Source organism: Schistocerca cancellata, chromosome 1 (assembly GCF_023864275.1).
Source record: "Schistocerca cancellata isolate TAMUIC-IGC-003103 chromosome 1, iqSchCanc2.1, whole genome shotgun sequence".
Taxonomy (NCBI): domain Eukaryota; kingdom Metazoa; phylum Arthropoda; class Insecta; order Orthoptera; family Acrididae; genus Schistocerca; species Schistocerca cancellata.
In genome coordinates this window covers 305723852-305742347 of record NC_064626.1, presented here as the reverse complement: position 1 = coordinate 305742347, position 18496 = coordinate 305723852, and positions in this window count along the sequence as shown.

Here is an 18496-nt window from a genome sequence, read left to right as displayed (position 1 = left end):
GTGGGAGGAGGTGGAGGAACAATAGGTTAAGCGCCTGTCAATCAAAAGGAAGGATCCTTTTAACAGAAGAATATGTTAAGTACCTGTCAATCAAAGGAGAACAATAGGTTTGCCCTTGAGTGCGTACCTGCACTAACAAAATGCGCTGACGCCGGCCTAGCTCCACTACTACAACCCCTAAGAAATAGAGATTACGAAGAAAAAAAAAAAGATTTGGTAGAGCACTTGACTGCGAAAGGCAAAGTTCCCAAGTTCGAGTCTTGGCCCGGCACATAGTTTTAATCTGCCAGGAAGATTCATATCAGTGCACACTCCACACCAGAGTGAAAATCTCATTTGGGAAGTTTTATTGAGTCACAAAGGAAACTTCCCATCGCACTGCCCTGCTATTAAGAAGTAAAACTGCCCAGTGGATAGCCCATCAACAACTGAATTAAGATCAAACATGAAAACAGGATGAACCTGTACTGAACTGTGAAAAAAGAAGCAAAAATGGTGAACAGTCGAAGCTTAAGATGTGCAACATGGAGCGAATTGTGAGAACCATTGCGTCATGGTTGTTTGGACATGGTGTTGTACTACAACACTGGAAATCTATGTTCGAATCTCTCTGCTGTATTTTTTTTTCACAACTGTCTGCCCAGTCATTGACGTCTCTATTCTCTCTCTGTAGCCTTGGCAATTCCCATACTATACATTGGTTATAGAAATGAGTCATATGGTAAGAATAAATTACCATCACAAGTAAATGTGATAAATAGTGAGAGCAGATGAGATGCCACATAGACCTCTCACAGAAATGAAAGCAACAAATAGTTGTGAGTGAACTTTGTTACAACAAAGGAATTCAAGAGTCACAACTTCCAAAATGGAATGCACGGGGTCATAACGTGTGGTACTCATGTAGAACAAATAGGATGTACATACATCTGCAGGTTTCTTTGTTACACCTTGCTGTTGCAAATGGACATTACACCATGACACAGACACAACTTTGAATACAGTGAACAGACACATTAATGACAGGACAGACAGTTCATAATTTTATGAAAAAAGAAACACAGATCTCGTCCTCCATTATCCAACACCGTGACCACAGAACCACCACAGTGTGGCTACTCAAATCCAAGTGATGTTGCACATCTTCAACTTGGACGATTCGTTGTTTCTATTTTGCTACTTTTTTTGCAGTACAGTACCTTCTTCCTGTTTTCATGCTTTATCTGTGTTCAGTTTTTAACAGGCTATCCACTGGGCTCTCTTACCATTAAATCTGAGTGGGAGAGGGGTGGTGGGGAGTTTCCCTTGTCAGAAATGTAACACAAATGAAACATACAGGAATTCAGACTAAGTTGCTACCTTTTATGCACCAATTTCTTTATTAAGAAATTTTTATACAAATTAGGAATTTCCTTCAGGCGTATTTGACCATTACATATTCTCTATACAGAAATAAAACATACCTTCAGGGGGATGCCTACTTTTTATGCTTTCTGTAAATGGCAAGTGCAGGGTCTTAGGCATGTGACATTTTCTTCAACATAAGCCAGGATTTAGTGTCACAGACCTCTCTTCCCCTGTTCCTTATAGCCATTTTTATGCAACACAACAGCACACACACTCATACAAAACTAGGAATATATTTATTTATCTATTTATTTCGATCCATCTTTGAGCATTTTTTATGCAGTCAGTGTAGTCATAGGGAGTTTACATACATTGTCACAAATACAATATGTTGACATAATTACACTACATACACTAATAATGATAGTAGGTACATAAAATACGCACTAGAGAACAATTTCTTAATTTCACAGTATAATGTTCAGCACTATCAAATGAACTATTGACATACTAATATAAATACAAAATAGTTTACAGTTAGAAATAATTTGGTATCTCAGGTCAACATTAAAACTGTGCTGTAATTCTGAATCATTGTAGAAAGCCTTTTATTTCAACCATTTTCAGTTTTTGTTTTAAAGTAATTAAGTAAGACTTGATGAGCCTGTAAAGGTGAAGAATTAAATAACTTTAGGCCAAGGTATTCATAACTAGTCTGTGTGTCTTTGATCTAGCTTTTGGCATATTTATCTGTTTCATTTTGATAGTTTTATATTAGTTTGCAGCTTCCCTTAGGATTTAGATGTTTGTGTTTTCTCTAATCTTTAGTAGGCAACAGTATATAAAAAGTGATGGGACTATCAATACTTTTAAGTCTTTCAAAAGTGGTCTTCAGAAGGTTTTAGAGTTTGCAACTCCGTAAAATAGACCTGACAGCCTTATTTTGCTAGATGAAAATTTTTTGGTCCCTGCAGAATTACGCCATAAAAGGATACCACACTGAAAATGGCAGTGAAAGAAGGCATAGTAGGAGTTAAGTAACAGAAGTGTTGTTACATGTATCTGAATTTTTGGTCAGTAACAAGGTAACGTGTAGAGCTTTCTGCATGCAAGGTCTGTGTGTTTGTCCCAAGATAATTTGGAATCAAGCAGTTTCACTGCTTGAAGAACTGAAAATGATGTTCACCATTTTTTTTTAGTTGATGGATAGCTCATTGGATTTCAACCATGTATTAGACAGGTTAAAGTGTTCTTTGCTACCCAGTTGAGACTTTTTGTATCTTTCCTCAAGTTAATGAATGTTGCATCATCAGCATAAAGTACAAATTTATAGGGCATGTTACTGGGAAGATCATTCACAAATATTATAAATGTGCAAGCATTGAACCCTGAGGAACACCTCAAGTACATTTCAGTATTGGGACCAATTTTTAGTGTAAACCTCAATTTTTTTCCAGTCACTGCGCTAGGAGCTTTTGACGGAGAGCTATAAGTCTCTGACTCCATAACAGAAGGGTTTGGCCAGTAGTATTGTGTGGTTCACTGAATCAGATGCCTTGCTTATGTTGATTAGAATGGCTTCAGCAGATAACTTTGATTTAAATCGTGTTTGTACTAAAGAAATGATGTCTTCAACTGCTTTCACTGTTGACAACTTTAACCTAAATTGAGATTGAGTCAGAATATTGTTTTTAGATGATTGCCTACAAATATCCTGTTTTCTGCAGTATTCTATTATTTTGGAGAGAATAATTGCTAGTGAAATTGGACAATAATTATTTGTGGATATCTTGTTACTGACCTCTAATCAGAGACAACAATTAATTTTTTTAGATACTCTAGAAAATAGTCTCTGTCATACATCCATTTTATTATTGTATAAAGAGTACTTGGTATCAGATCAACTATAAAAAAATTTGGTAATAGCTCACATTTTGCATTTCCTAGCATTGTTATTGATTTAACCACATCACATACTTGTATTTGTGTCCACTTGAAAACTGGCACAGTGCTTGCACAATTTTGAAGAAACTGATTGACAGAATTGGGGATATAGATTAGGAGCATATGTTGTATTGGAAATATGTTCAACAGAAGTTGGGTTGATAGTGGGATTTCCAGCCTTGAAAAAATAGATTAAATTCAGTTGCTATGATACTGACATCACTTGTGGTTTCCTTGCAATTTATGTCTGTATCCAACTCTATTTTCATTATCCTCCACGCTACCTAAATCTGTTATCTGAGTTTTCAATGTGATATTCATCTGCCATACATTTAGTTCTGATTTGTGATCTACAATGTTTGTTGAGGTTTTATCCACAACACCACTTTTTAATTTTTCATTTTCGTGTTGGGTGCCTGGGTCTTCTGACTTTATTACTATATTGGTTTTTGATCTTGGGGCAACAGATATTAAAATATTTAGAGATAATGTTCACAAAGCTGTTGAAGGCTTTCTCAACACTGTTGGAAAAAAGTAAGACAGTATTTCAGTCTACTAGTTTAAGTTCCTCCCTATATGTGTTAATATCCATTTAATTTCTCAATAATTAATTTCACCCAGATACCTTTGTGGTCTGATAGGTGAACAACACTAAACAATCCTATTTCAAATTCACTTATATGTACATTTGTTATGAAGTTATCAAGGCAAGAGTGAAGTCTTGTTGGATTTTCATTTATAAAGAAAAGATTATATGATCTTTAGATTATATGGTCTTAACATATCTGCTAAGTTAATATTTCAGCTGTATTTTTTCTAACATCAGCGTTTAAGTCTCCAATAAGTAGTATATTGCATTTGGTATATTTCCATTCTTTCCATAAAAGTACAATAATCTGTTCTAAGCATTCAGTATATTTCTCTCCATCACTTTCAGAGGAGTAATAAAGAGAAACAGTTAAAAGCCTTACTGATGGCAGGAGATTCAAAAACACTTTTAATACATAGCATAATATCGTTCTTCATTATCTTTCAGAAGAATAAGAAGTTTATCAGTCTTATATTTTAGGGGCCTGACATTTAAGTATAAAAGTAAAATACAGCAGTTATTACAAGGAAGAAGATTTAGTGTGTTATGGGGCAATTTGGAGGAACATAGAATTGTTTATGTGGCACTGGATCCTAAGATAGTTTGCAGTTGGACTTCCTCAAAGTGTCTACTTCATTTGCATACGCTTACAACTTCGTCATGCACATACTTGTTTTAAAATTCTAACATTCATTTTGTACATATGCTATCAAACTGCGTATTATACTAAACTATGTTTCCCTTTTTGGATGCAAATTGCCAGTATACTGCTTATGTTGATAATTAAGACAATTCCTGATGTACATCTCTTTCGACAAGACAAAATTTATAATAAATCGTCCATACTCACATATCCACATGTCCGGCAAAGTATTTCGTACATCTATTGCTGGCATGCTTATATAAATTTACATTTTGTTGATTGTCATTCAATTTATTACACACATAGTTGTACAAATTCAGTAGCAATTTCATTATTTTCACATGATCCTGAGAACTTACTCTTGTCACCTAGTTTACATTTTTGTTGCATAAAGCTACATTTGTCACTAAGGTTAGATGTTACTTGAATTACATACATATATGAAATGACGATTACTTATATGAACATACAAATGAACTTTTGCCTCTTCATTACATACAAGAATTTATCAACATCTTCATTTTGCTTTACATATTACACGCAATAATGATTCTTATATACGCTCAGATTTACACTCCATTGTAACTACATGTTTTCGAACCTTTCCAGTCACAACCTCATCCAATCATAGTGCATAACAAAGTATAACATAAATAAAATCCATTAAAACAAATGTATGCTTGACTTTGTAACTAGTCCAAACAATACTTAATCATTTACAGAAAATTTTATATGCATTATATATTTGCAATTTTGAGAAATCTTTATATGTTATTGCATAATGTGTTGAGCCAGTCTCTGATCTTATCACATCAGCATAGCCACTCAATTACTATGCTTTACACACTGTGATGACCTGACATCAAACAGCAGTCAATAGATGGAATATGAATTGCGACAGTTTGCTTGTTTTCTTTTTTATACACCTTCAGTACTTTCATAATAGTGAGGTTAAGAGCAACAGTATCTTGGAGTAATGAGATTTTCCTTACACTGTGCCATAAACAAACATAATTGTTTGACAAAAGAATAATTTTGTACTTACTTTGAACATTACTTTGACCTTTACACTAACAACACATTTCATTCTGTCACACTATGATGGTGGCTATGGTAAAGGAAGAAATGAAATGTTGCATTGAAGAAATCAAACATGATTTGCACATGTGCATTGAATAAAAGAGTCATTTGATTTTACATTTACTTGTGGTCGTTGGATTGCCTTAAGGTTAACATTTCTTGTCTGGACTGCATGTATACGCTGATTCATAATGTTTGTTGATGATGTTTCCTTGCATAATACAGATTTGACAAAAACATGTCACTGCATTTCTCATTTTACTAGGAGAGTGTATAAACGCCAAGTGGAAAACAGTAAAAATTTTTGTTTGTTTTTTGTCTACACTGATTGAGGTTATGACTGTGGTGAAAGCAAAGTACTGAAACAAAGAAGTAAAGTTTCAGTTGACTTTAGCTGTGTCTGATCAAAAGTAAGGATTATAATAGTAGAAGTAAAGAGAGATTCGAATGTTGCACATGATAGGAAGAGTTTTCTTGAATTTAAAAATAATAAACTGTGCAATGGCATCTCTTTCGAGTAGAGAAGAATTAGAATGTAATGTGAAAATATGTATATATGTAGTTTAGTAATTGGAGTTGAGGATATAGTGATTCATACCATATATATATATATATATATATATATATATATATATATATATATATATATATATATATATATATATGTGTGTGTGTGTGTGTGTGTGTGTGTGTGTGTGTGTGTGTGTGTGTGTGTGTGTGTGTGTGTGTGTGTGTGTGTGTGTGTGTGTGTGTGTGTGTGTATAATTGTTGTTTATGAGCTATATTTTGTAAATGTAAGATACACCATGTAAATATGTAGACTAATTATTTAGACACATTATTAGCCAGGAACATTGATTATTCCTGATACAAAAATGTTAATGATTTTGGAGTTGGGTCTTACATGGGATATCAAAAGATTATAGTTACTATGGTCTGTGTTGTAAATATTGGGAAAATGTAGGTTGAGAGTCAAACACTTGTGTGTGTGTGCGTGTGTGTGTGTGTGTGTGTGTGTGTGTGTGTGTGTGTGTGTGTGTGTGTGTGTGTGTGTGTGAACATGAAGTGGAAAAAATGAAAGAATAAAAGTGAGAGTAAACACTTCCGTATAATAAAATGTGTATCAAACGAGCAGTTGTTAAAACAAAAATTAGAAGTTTTGCTTCCGCCTGCTCAGACCCCAAAGACTGAAAAATGAAAGACATAAGTAGAGTCAGGGAATCGTAAGCACTGTATAAAAGGCTAATCACGTACCTAGTGCTGAATAGAACTGTGTTAACTGAAAGCATTAACTTTACAGTGATTGCACTGATTAATTTTGTAGTAAAATAGTTTGTAATTTCAGCTACAGCAATTAAACTGCAATTATCGGTCAAGATTTATTACCTGTGATATGTTATCTAAACTTATTATATGAATATCTTTTACATACTTAACGTTTGTAATTGTTTGCACATTGAAATGTCTTGTCACCTGAATACAGTGGCATATGCTACCTGAAACCTAATGAGCAATCAAGAAACTGCATATGCGATATTATTTTGTGAAATCCATTACTTACTATTTCTAAATGAACTGCATTATTACTTGTAAACTTGTATACACAAAACAGTACCGGTTAGCATACTTAAGTACTAACTTTGTGCTAAATTTTATCAGTCTCTTGTAGTTTTGTGCCAAGCTTTCCATTCATCTTTCGTTCAAATGGTTCAAATGGCTCTGAGCACTATGGGACTTAACTTCTGAGGTCATCAGTCCCCTAGAACCTAGAACTACTTAGACCTAACTAACCTAGGGACATCACACACATCCATGCCCGAGGCAGGATTTGAACCTGCAACCGTAGCAGTCATGCGGTTCCAAACTGAAGCGCTTGGAACCGCACGGCCACATCGGCCGGCCATCTTTCGTCCGACAGGGAATTTTTGTAGAAATGTTTATGCCACTGGTATTCTGATTATGGAAATTTGTATAATACATACAAAACGGAAGATTTATACTGTCATTTGCACTTGTAACTTATAACAATGTAAAACTGTTACATGAATAAGCATAAAAAGTTTTGTCAATCCTTTGGTTATAATTTTTTCCATTCCTTCAAAGTTTATTACCGTCAGATTCTCGGTCACATTTGATTAACTGAAAAGCTAATAATATGTCAACAGTAATCCTAAGCATAGATAAATGTGGACAATGTAGAGAATACCACACTTTGGGAGCTGTTATGACAAAATGCCTTAACAATGTATTCCTTATGCCTCAAGTAAATATGACAGTCGATAGGAATGTTTGGACAATGCTATTTACTTAAAATTACTAAAATACGGTTACGATCTTTGTCTGTGACACATATTCTAATTCCGATGTTGTCTGTATCTAAAAAACTAATTAAATTGAAATATGAGTCTCGCTACATAATTGCAAAGCGCGTTCCTGTCTGTGTATGATGTAATTACTGTGTTATCAACAAAAAAGCTAATTACAAAACAAAAACTACTTTAAGGAACTTCCAGACTATTTATTGAAAGACTGCTACTACTGACATGAAGCGCATTTTAAATGAAGCTAGGAAATATGCCAGTGACAGATTGTATTCGATAGTTTCATATAATCCACTAAAATGCAGTATCATCTGTTATACAGTAAAACGCCCTTTTTACACTTTACAGCAGGCTTTGCCAAGAACATGTAAAATGCAGGAATAATAAAGGACCACATAGGAAACACAACAATCAAAAATGAATAAATTACTTTTACGGTCATCCTCTTTATGTTGTTCAAAATATGAAATTAAAATAATTTAATCTGTAGCTATTTAAAAAAATCTGAAACAATTAATTGTTTATGTTTCTTTCTGACAGCAAATAGCTCTAATCTCTCATGAAACCACATTACAAAGGTATTCACATTATATTGTGATACTTAATATTGATAATTGGTATAAAATTCCAGTCAATAAACCATGTAACACACTACTAGTTAAAACACTGAATTTGGCAGTCTTCATAACACAGAACAACAGGCAGCTGGGGCTCATGTGTGTTTCATTGTGTGCTGTGTTCAGGCTAGGCTGTGAAGCGATATATGGGCAGTAATGTCTCAAGATTCCAAAGGAAGCACACTTAAGTTTGTAGATGATTACAGACAAACACAAGTTGAATGTAATGCCACATCTACAGATTATTTGAACAAAAACTTGATATGTGATTCCCTCAGTGTGATGTATTGGATATGAGTATTAGAAAACTGTGGACGAATATCCATGCAAGGGCGACCTTGTAACACAAAAACTCAACAGACTACTAGAAATAGAAATGAAGAACACTGATGATGCAAAAACCACAAAATTGGAAAATATAACCTCCATTCTAGTGGATTCTGCCATCTATGAAATGCACCAATTTGTCGAGTCCTAGATGCTAATCTAATTGTAATCTTTCATAATTAAAGTTGTGTAAATATAAATTACACTTTGAAAATTAATTAACCTTCACATAACGACTAAGAACCATCAGTGTGTTTCTCAGTTTCAGTAATAACCATTGAAATAATTTGTTTTGAAATGCGAAATAAATAGTTCATACTGGCCTGGATGTCACCGGCTCCCAGCTTTTGCACGACTACTGTCAGCCTCATCGCTACAGTTTGTCAAACAGGAAATCTGAGATCTCGCTGTTACCTTCTGGAAGTTGCAAACAAAACGTTGTCACTTCGTGTCACTTTGTCACTTATACCTCTGTCATTTAGACATTTCTTTACCTCCAGTCGCTTCTGGGTTTTCTTTTTCTGCCGCCTTTCCATCACAATAAGCGAAACGCAAGCTCCTAAGTAAAGAAGGGAATCCATAGCAGCTTGCCTGTGCACTGAAGCAATGTGTGGATGCGAGAACGCCAATGCATGCATGCATTCTTTCCACTGATTTTTGTGCATACTCTTTTAAATACATGCATCTATAATTGCGCACGTGATAAGAGACATCATGTGCATAATACATCTTGAGGAGGAGTGTTTATGTTTAAATCAGATTGCTCTAATGTAAGACTGTGCGCCTAGTATGGGTTAGCGTGTTACACACAGAAATACCAACAATTTGTGAAAGCCTATTATAGTGACAGCTATCTTTTAAAAAAATGGTGTTTATGTCTATAAATGACGGTGAAATCAAATTACAGCTGTTGTAATACAACACAAAGAGTAGAAGGAAGGTTGCTACTAAAGTAATTATCGGTAGATCGTGATTATTACTAAGGCAGTGATTCAGCATACTTTCCCACCCATCCGAACACTGCGCATCTGTAATACGTATGGCCGTGACCTGCACTCCAACAGTGAAAATCTTGCTTACCGCGCTAATGCTCTACATTACATGATCATAACTATGCTTATAGTCTGTGTTTTCTCCTTTGTCTCTTGGGTGACTTTGAGCAGGAATACGATCCACTTTATGCAGACAGCTGGATGAAAATCGATGTCAGAGGTCGTGATGACGTCAAAGTAAACTTAAAATGCAGGAAATGTAAAGCAGAATCCTTAATGTTGTGAAGGTGTTGTAGTGAGAGAATAGAATTCTGTTGGGAACAACAAAAATGAACATAAAAAACGGGAAAACGTAAATTGCGGGAGTTTTGAATGAAATTGCTCTGTAAGAAGATTCACTTACTGCCTAATTACATTTTATTTTACAATTCATAGTATGTCATTTTCTGTTAGGATATATGTCAAATTTTACTGTATTTCATCAATTTTCTGGTTGTAACAATCAGTGAGTCTGTAGCTAAATTTATAAGACCCATGTGGAACCACTGTTGTTTGTCAGTCTGATTTGTAAATATGTAACGATTCTTCAAGGGCACACACTGGGCTAGTTTAGCTCATTTGTACTATTGATTGCTCATTATCTGGATAACTTCAAGAAGGAAAAAATTACTCCAGTATTCATAAAACATGTGTGACACAAACTAATGTGAATACATTTTTCACTCTGGCCAGTCTTTGTTATACACGGATTTGAACATTCTTCTCTACAGCAACAGCAGCAGATCATCAATTCGACACAAATTACTGAAGTTAAGTATTTGATTAACGAGTTCGCCCAACACTTCACTTTCTATTAATTCTGATATTTAAATGGATAACTTCAAGAATTTTTATTTTTATTTATTTATGCATCAATTCAGGAGCAAATCTTCAAGGTCATGGAACTTGTCAGTACATGAAATTACAACACAAAAGTAATAACAGATAAAAACAAAATGTTAGTGAACCCAAAAAAAGTCAAGCCATAAGTTTAAGTAAACGCAATAAACAATACAACAACACAGCATCATTTCAATGTAATTCATATTTTCATGTTTGCAGTCAATCTTAACAAAATAAACTTGTACAGTGTTGCCTAAAAATATATAGTCTATCTCCATCTAATGTTTAGTGAAGTATCATTTACAATTAGAAGTAAACTGGTCGAGAAATTTACGAGACTTTTGCTAACAATTGTGCACTATTATGTATCTTATATATACATTTATAAATTATACATATAAAAAATAAATATCCCTCACTTGTCCAAATGTTTGTTGGAGTAATGTGTAAAAATTTGAAGTAAAGTGGTCAAGTATGTTTATGCCAACAACGTTACCATTTTAATAAAAGAAATACATATCCTACTATCTGTTTGACAGTTCATTAGAGTATCATATAAAATTTCAAATCATTCTGTCACGAATGTTTTTGGATTTTTGGTACCAAAGAGTGCCCTTACATATTTAATATATACTTATATATTAGACATACTGAAAATATATCACCAATTTCCATCCAAATGTTCATTGGAGTATTGTATAAGAACTTTAAATAAATCAATCAAGGATTTTTCGCGATTTTGGGTGCCTACGTTTGCCTCAATACATATTACATATTTATCCATATATTAGATATATTAAAAGCATATAAAACAAGTGCAGGCACAGTGGTTAGCACGCTGGACCCAGATTCTGCGTATGACGGTTGAACCGAGCATCTGGCCATCCTGATTCAGATTTTACGTGTTTTCCCTAAATAGTGTCAGGCAAATGTGTGGATGGTTGCCATGAAAGGGGATGGCCAACTTCCTTCCCCATACTTCCCTAATCCAATGATACCAATGACCTTGCTGTTTGATCTGCTCCCCCAAATCATCTGACCAACAACCAAACGAAATTTCAACACAATCAGTGAAGGACTTTTGGTGATATAAGATGTATATAGACACACTCAAATTTTATGTCCATTTGTTCAAAATGGACATAAAATGGACATAAAATGTTCAAAATCTTATATCACCAAAATTATATATACTGTGGTCCATTGATAGTGACTGGGCCAAATATCTCACGAAATATGCGTCAAAAGGAAAAAATATAAAGAATAAAACTTGTCTAGCTTGAAGGAGGAAACCAGATGGCGCTATGCTTGGCCACCTGCTAGATGCATTTCAAGTGTTTTTTTTTTTAATAGGAACCCACATTTTTATTACATATTCGTGTAGTACGTAAAGAAATGTGAATGTTTTAGTTGGACCACTTTTTTTGCTTTGTGATAGATGGCGCTGTAATAGTCACAAACATATGGCTCACAATTTTAGACGAACAGTTGGTAACAGGTAGGTTTTTCAAATTAAAATACAGAACGTAGGTACGTTTTAACATCTTATTTCGGTTGTTCCAATGTGATACATGTACCTCTGTGAACTTATCATTTCTGAGAACGCATGCTGTTACAGCTTGATGACCTGTAAATACCATATTAATGCAATAAATGCTCAAAATGATGTCTGTCAACCTCAATGCATTTGGCAATACGTGTAACAACATTCCTCTCAACAGCGAGTAGTTCGCCTTCCGTAATGTTCGCACATGTATTGACAATGCGCTGACGCATGTTTTCAGGCGTTGTCGGTGGATCACGACAGCATATATCCTTCAACTTTCCTCACAGAAAGAAATCCGGGGGCGTCAGATCCGGTGAATGTGCGGGCCATGACCAATCCACCTATCATGAAATATGCTATTCAACACTGCTTCAACTGCATGTGAGCTAGTGTTGGACATCCATCATGTTGGAAGTACATCGCCATTCTGTCATGCAGTGAAACATCTTGTAGTAACATGGGTAGAACATTATGTAGGAAATCAGCATACATTGCACCATTTAGGTTGCCATCGATAAAATGGGGGCCAATTATCCTTCCTCCCATAATGCCACACCATACATTAACCCGTCAAGGTCACTGATGTTCCACTTCTCGCAGCCATCGTGGATTTTCCGTTGCCCAGTAATGCATATTATGCCGGTTTACGTTAACGCTGTTAGTAAATGACTCTTTGTAGCTAAATAGAATGCGTGCAAAAAATCTGTCTTGTGCCCAGTGGCAGAACTGTACACGATGTTCAAAGTCGTCGCCATGCAATTCCTGGTGCATAGAAATACGGTACGGTTGCAATCGATGTTGATGTAGCATTCTCAACACCGACGTTTTTAAGACTCCCGATTCTCGCGCATTTTGTCTGCTACTGATGTGCGGATGAGCCGCGACAGCAGCTAAAACACCTACTTGAGCATCATCATTTGATGCAGGTCGTGGTTGACGTTTCACAGGTGGCTGAACACTTCCTGTTTCCTTAAATAACGTAACTATCCGGCGAACGGTCTGGAAACTTGGAGATGTCGTCCAAGATACCGAGCCGCATACCTAGCACACGCATGCTGGGCATTTTGATCACAATAGCCATACATCAACACGGTATCGATCTTTTCCGCAATTGGTAAATGGTCCATTTTAACACAGGTAATGTATCACGAAGCAAATACCGTCCGCACTGGCGGAATGTTACGTGATACCACGTACTTATACGTTTGTGACTATTACAGCGCTATCTATCACAAAGCAAAAAAAGTGGTTCAACTAAAACATTCATATTTATTTACGTTGAAAGGTGGCCACACTGAGTCACAGCGCCAGAGATTGCGCCAAAGAGTATTATTCGGCCGCCTCCACTAGCAGTAGTTGTTCAGAAGCGGTGGTAGGGAGTTCTTGTCGAGAAGGGGTGGTAGAGAGTGCTTGTGGAGATGTTGCAGTAGCGTGTCGTTGTTGAGAATATCCCATGGAGAGTGCTTGTTCAGATATTGTCATATTGCTTTGATGGACTAGAGTGTACTTTTCGTCAATATATATGAAGGTAAAAAAATTCCTTTTTTTTATTATTTCAATGTCTTAAACAATAATGCCTCTTGGTCACAGGTTCAGTCAACAAAGCATCTGGCTCGTGTTCTTGTATTAGACTGTATTTCTGGTTTCTATGTGCAATTATAGTATTTCAGTTTTATTTAATTAATTCAGTCTAAATGGTATCTAAAATATCTTGTCTTATTGAGGAAGTACCGTGCCAGATTTGTACGTTTAATCACACTTCCACACACAGAACAGCTATACTTGTGTTTTGTTGTTTCGTAGGTTTTACAGTTGCTGGGGACTTAATTAATTAATTGTGTTAACGGAAGTTTTCTTTCATTCTTTGTTGTTATTGTATGCAGTCAGATTGCGCACTATACCAGACAGGGCCAACCGGTTACGAGACTGCATAACCGGACAGACAGTAAAAATATTTGGATAATCAAAAAATTTAATTAAGACCCAATGCACGTGGCGAACGCTGCTTGGGATTGTCCCTTGGAATTATTCTGATTGTAAAAATAGCAGACAGTAGTATTGTTGTCGTAATTTGTAGTAGTAGAATATTGCATGTGTAGATTTGGTAATTGACCATTTGTAGTTGTCTTGTCTTTATTCTAATGGTATTTTTTGCAGAATTTAATTTTTGTTGTCTTGTATACAGGTCTGACAATTTGTGCAAATATGAAGATTTCAATTGTTCGTTAATCGTGTTTGTCGGGAAGCATTTCGTGTGAATGGTATAGTTGGAGATAAAGTGTCATTGAGTGTAATTTTCGTATAGTGACGAGTTTTGTATGTTTTGTAAATGATTATGCGATCGATGAAAAAGGCGAAAATGATGAATAGTGAGAATGACGAAATTGTTAACATGGCGAACTCGCCAACACAGGAGAACAGGATGATGAATAATGAAGTGGAAAACAATTTAATATGTCGGGAAAATAGTCCAGAAACAGTTCAAAACTTTTCACAATCAAAAAATTTTCAGAATACGAGATTAACGACAGAAGATTCTGGAATAGTCTCGAACACAGGTAGCTATACAGCTATGACTAACGAAGATGGTTTTGCGGGAAATGTTAGGGGCAAAAAGAATTTCGAACCAGTCATTGTGGAGCAGTTGATGAGTGCAATATTAAATTTGGGATCTGAATTAAAAACAGTGGGATCTCGGTTAGACTCACAAAGGGAAACAATGGAAACACGGTTAGACTCACTGGGATCACAGGTATGATCTGAATTAAAAACAGATAGGGGAACAATGGAAACATGGTTAGACTCACTGGGATCACAGTTAGGATCTGAATTAAAAACAGTGGGATCACAGTTACGATCTGAATTAAAAACAGATATAGGAACAATTAAAACCAAGATGAAAGCACTGACAACACGGTTAGACTCACGAATAGGGACATGTTTCAGAAACACGAAAGATGAATCAAAGAAAGAAATTAGAGAAGAAGTACAACCGATTTTGAATGCTCACAATAATAGTTTAATTTCAACAGAAATTAGACAAGAGGAACAGGACAGAGAACAGGAAGAAAAAGATCGCGTGATAGTACAAAATTTTTCAGAGTTAAATTTACAACGTGCACACAATAAGGAAGAAATACTTGAAAGAATTGAGGAATCCATACCAAATGACGGAATAAATAACTTAACGCAACAGTATGAACAGTTAACTACTAAATGTTACAATACCGAAACCCGAGTCGCGACACTTACGGAAGACGTAAATAAACAGAAAGAAAAAATAGGTGACTCATCGGAAAGAGTGGAGGAGATTTCAGATAAATTGACAAACCTTAGTTTAAATGGGGACAGAGATTCAGATGATACAGCTCCATTGCCATTTGCAGAAACCGAAGAGTACCAGAACATAAATAATTATGTTGAAAAACAGGGAAAATTTAATGAACGCGTTAAAAGGGAATTTGAGGCATTACAAAAGCAAGTCAAACAAATTGAAAGCGAAATTGTAGGAAAAGACAGCAAAAGAAATTTAGAATCACAGATAGCAGAGGGGTTTGAAGAAAGTAATTTATTTCATTTACGAGAAGCAACAACAGAGCACCAGGCGCGCGAACTTGACAATAATCGACATTGGGACAGGGACAGATGCGGTAGGTCTTTGTCGCCACGGGGAGAAAACTTTGACTATATACACTTCTTAACTGTTCGGAAATTTAAGATCTTTCGCAATTCTGAGAATGACATACATTCATGTTCATGGTTGGATCGGTTTGTATGCGCACTTGCGCCAGATTGGCCACTAAGTCACAAACTGGAATTTATGTGTGGCTATTAAGGTCCTCAGGGGATTCACTACAATAAGTGAATATGTGCCGTAGCGTGCACAGGGCCCCGAGCTGTAGTGGTGCTACTTCCCTTTTAGTTTTCTGCACTGCTGCCTACTCTTTTACTATTCTTTGCATCTATCGAAACAACTCTTCGACTATCAATCTATCTAGAGAGATGGTAAAAAAAAATAACCGGATGTGACTATAGTCCTCAGGGGATTCGCTACACTAAGTGAATATGTGCCGTAGCGTGCACAGGGCCCCGAGCTGTAGTGGTGCTATTTCCCTTTTAGTTTTCTGCACTGCTGCCTACTCTTTTACTATTCTTTGCATCTATCGAAACAACTCTTCAACTATCAATCTATCTAGAAAGACGCTAAAGAATAACCGGATATGACTATTTTACCCAAAAGTAATTTCGGAAATTAGCGTTTGGACTTACTATATCTTCAACAGCATTCATTCGTAGCTTAAACGAAATTTTACCTGTTTATCTTCGTGACAATATTACTTTATATGTCGACGATATTCTTATTGCTAAACGTTCTTGGAGTGAGCACAACAAAATTTTGGATTCATTATTACGTATTTTTGTAAGAGTTGGCATTACAGTGAACTTGAAAAAATCTGAATTTGGTCGTTCTTAGGTGAAATTTCTTGGTCATATTATTTCTACAGAAGGTATTCTTCCTGATCCAGAAAAACTAGACGCTATTCGTAATTATGCTGTTCCTACTACAAAACGTGATGTTCGTAGTTTCCTTGGTGTCTGTAATTTTCTTAGACGCTTTGTTAGATTGTACAATTTGGCTACACCTCGTTTATGTGAACTATCTGGAAAGAAATGTAATTGGTGTTGGGATGAGGAAGCTCAATCAGAATTTGAACAACTTTGTGATGCTTTAGTTGCTGCTCCACTTCTTTCACATCCGGATTTATCTAAAGATTTTTGTTTGGCGACGGACTCATCATACAAAGGCCTTGGCGCACACTTATTTCAAGAGATAGAAGAAAACGACGTTGTAGTATAGAAAACTATTGCATTTGGAAGTCGTTTTCTCTCTAAATCGGAAAAGAATTATTCGATTACGGAACTTGAAGCCTTGGCTGTTGTTTGGGCTTTCACAAAATTTCGCATATTTTTGTATGGCAGACATACTAAGGTTTACACTGATCATCGAGCTCTGGAATTTCTTATGTCAACAAAATTATCTCATGGAAGATTGTCACGATGGGCGCTGTATCTACAGGAATTTGACTTTAGTATTGTTTACATACAGGGTTCTTCAAATATTATCACTGATGCTTTATCACGTGTACCTATGGATTTGAAACAAAGTGCTGAAGAGGACGGCAAGGAAAACAATTATTGTTTGATGTATATTCAAGGTGTTGCGTTTGAGAATTTTATTTCATCTTCGCTCCAGGACATCGCTAAGGAACAAAATAAGGATCCAATCTGGAAGGACATTAAGGAGAAGTGGAGGAGAAAGGAAAGCATAGCGATTAGACAGTATTATTTAGTTCGCAATGATATTCTTTTTAAACGAAAATCGGTCGAAACTCTGTTTGGTTAGTTTGTATTCCTGATGAGTGGGTTAATAAATTGATTTGGTACACACATTTCAGTTATGCACACTTTGGTCCCAGAAATTGCTTTCATAAATTACGAGAAAATTGCTACTTCAGTAATATGGAAAGACGTATTCGATCTGTTCTTGCCAAATGCAAATTACGTCAAAAGGCTAAGCCGCCAACTATTTCTCACAGAGCACCGTTGTTTCCTATCATTCCAACGAAATTAAAGGAGATGGCTGCAGTCGATTTGTTCGGTCCAGTGGTTCGTTCTACTAATGGTTTTGCGTACATTTTGGTAGCAAAGCAACAGCTCGTTAAGTATCTGATGCCTTCATCAAACATTTTCTTAAAGAAGTGGGTCATGTTGTTAAGGTTATATCAGATAATGGATCACAGTTTCGCTCTAAAATTTGGCTTCGTACTCTAAGGCGTCGTAAGATTAAACCAATATTCATTTCACTTTTTCACCCTCAATCTAACGCTTCAGAGAGATGGATGAAGGAAATCAATAAACTGTGTCGACTTTATTGTCATCAGAATCACAGAACATGGGATCAGTATCTTCATATTTTTCAAAACATTCTGAATGAACTCCCTAATGATTCAACTTCTTTACCGCCTATATTGATATTAAAAAATAAAGCACCGACAAATCGCATTTCTGAAATCGTTCCTTTTCCGCCTACACGGAAACTGCGGCATTGTCAACCTGGCTCTACGAAATATTGCATCTGCGGCTGCTAGAAGAGAGAAATCAGCTAAACGTCCTGGTCGTTCAAAAACCTTGTCAGTTGGTCAAAAGG